Genomic DNA, 2,030 nt, shown 5'->3' with positions numbered 1-2,030 from the left:
CAGATAGTTATCTTCTCACAGTTGTAGAGTCTAGGAGTCCAAGATCAAGGTTAACAGCAGGTTTGGTTTCTTCTGAACTCCTCTCCTTGGCTTGCAGATGGATGCTTTCTATGTCCTCACATGGTCTTTCCTCTGTGTGTGAACATCCTTGGTTTTTCTCCATGTGTCCAAATTTCCTCTTTTTATAAGAACAGTCAGATTGGATTAGGACCAACCGTAATATCTTCATTTTAACTTAATTCCCTCTTTAAAGGGACCACCTCCAAGCATAGTCATATTCTGAGGTACAGGAGATTAGGGCTTCTCTATATGAATGTGAGAGGGCACAGTTCAGCCCACAACAATCAGCATGACTGAGGTGGAGGTGAGGGAATGGGGTAGGAAAACAATGCTTGTTAAGCACCTGCTATCGGAGATTCTACACTAGGTGCTTCTATAAAGGTTTTATTGTTTAATTCTCAAAAGCGCTCTCATAAGATTGGTGCTTATTATTTGAATTTTATAGAAGAGGAAACTGAAAACCAAATAGTTTAAGATGATACAGTAATTGAGTTGAAATTCAACCTCAGCTGTGAATTACTCCCAAGCCAGTATTCTTGCCACTACACATGGCCACATCCCAGGGCTACTTAGATGCATCTGGAAATAAAGAATTGACTATATATTGCCATTTATTGCGTTATGTATTACTATACACTGAGATTCAGAGAAGGCTCTAAATGTCAGTGCAAGGAGTACAATAGAGAATCATTGAAGTATTTGAATTGGGAAGAGAAAGTCCTGAAATGGAAAGTAATGTTCCAGGGAAGCTAGTAAGAGCTAACTCTAACTGAGTGCTTACTACGTGTCAGACATTGTAATAAGTGCTTTATATGAATTAACTTATTTATTCAGCACAGCAACCTTATGAGATAGATATTATTATCTCCGTTGAGACAAAGATTAAGTAACTTGCACAAAGGTCACACAGTTTGTAAGTGGCAGAGCTGGGATTTGAACACAAGCAGTATGGCTCAGAAGTTAATCTGACAAGTAGTGTAAAGGATGAAATGTAGGAAAAAGAGTCTGGACATAGGGAGACCAATTTGGAGGTTATTTAAAGTCTCAGTTCAAGATGATTAGGGGTGGATCAGAGTGATAAAGGTCAAAAAGAAAGGAAGGAATCTGAGAGACACTGGTGAAGGATCTCTGCCTCTCAGAATTAGGAGTGGGACATTGGCAAGGAAGGAGAAAGACAGTGTCGCTTGTCTGCCAGTTCTTTCTAAAAGCTACCTCTAGGTTCCCTGCCTATTCATCCATGACTAAACCAGAAAGAAAAAAATGAGAGGCTTGCAGGCATGCCTATCTAAAGCAATAGCCTAAACTCACATGACTTTTTCTTTCCAATCAAAAGGTAATAATTTTCTAACCTCTAAGGAGAGGCACTTGCCCCCCACCAAATAAGAGTCTAACTACCATCTATGGTATTTACTGGCGATTTATACACAATGGTTTCCTTAGCAATGAGGAACTAACAACTTGGTTGTCTGGAGTTAAAATGTAATTTCTAAGATTTCAGAAACCATATTCTAAAGGGATGCAGTATCTCATGTAGAATCATGTATTCTGTCTAGTATTAAAAAGCAAAATCGAAGGTACTTGAAAAAAGATATTGAAAGTGGTTTTTATGAACGTTGACAACCTCTAGCCTAATCAAAGGGCAAACATTTCACAAAACTGTGGAGATTTCATTGAAAGAAATTTTTTAACTAGACTGTTAACTCACAATCTTCAAAATAGCTCATAGTTTGTCATAGAAAAGTGTACCCTTGTTTATTCCCCACATCATGAAATGGAAAAGGGAAGGAAAAAATTGTTTACTAAGTGTCTCCTATTTAGGTACTTCCACATACATGATCTCTTTTTAGTCTAAAGATTGTTTTCATATCACACATTCAACCCAATCATTTTGTTTCCTGCTTCCAGAAAAGATATTTCCTAATGAACACATTTTACTTTGGTAGAAAAAAACTGGGGGTCGAGTGGAGCCA

The sequence above is a fragment of the Camelus ferus genome, chromosome X, assembly GCF_009834535.1.
Source record: "Camelus ferus isolate YT-003-E chromosome X, BCGSAC_Cfer_1.0, whole genome shotgun sequence".
In the NCBI taxonomy this organism is placed as follows: Eukaryota; Metazoa; Chordata; class Mammalia; order Artiodactyla; family Camelidae; genus Camelus; species Camelus ferus.
Note: the sequence above shows the minus strand (reverse complement) of the source record.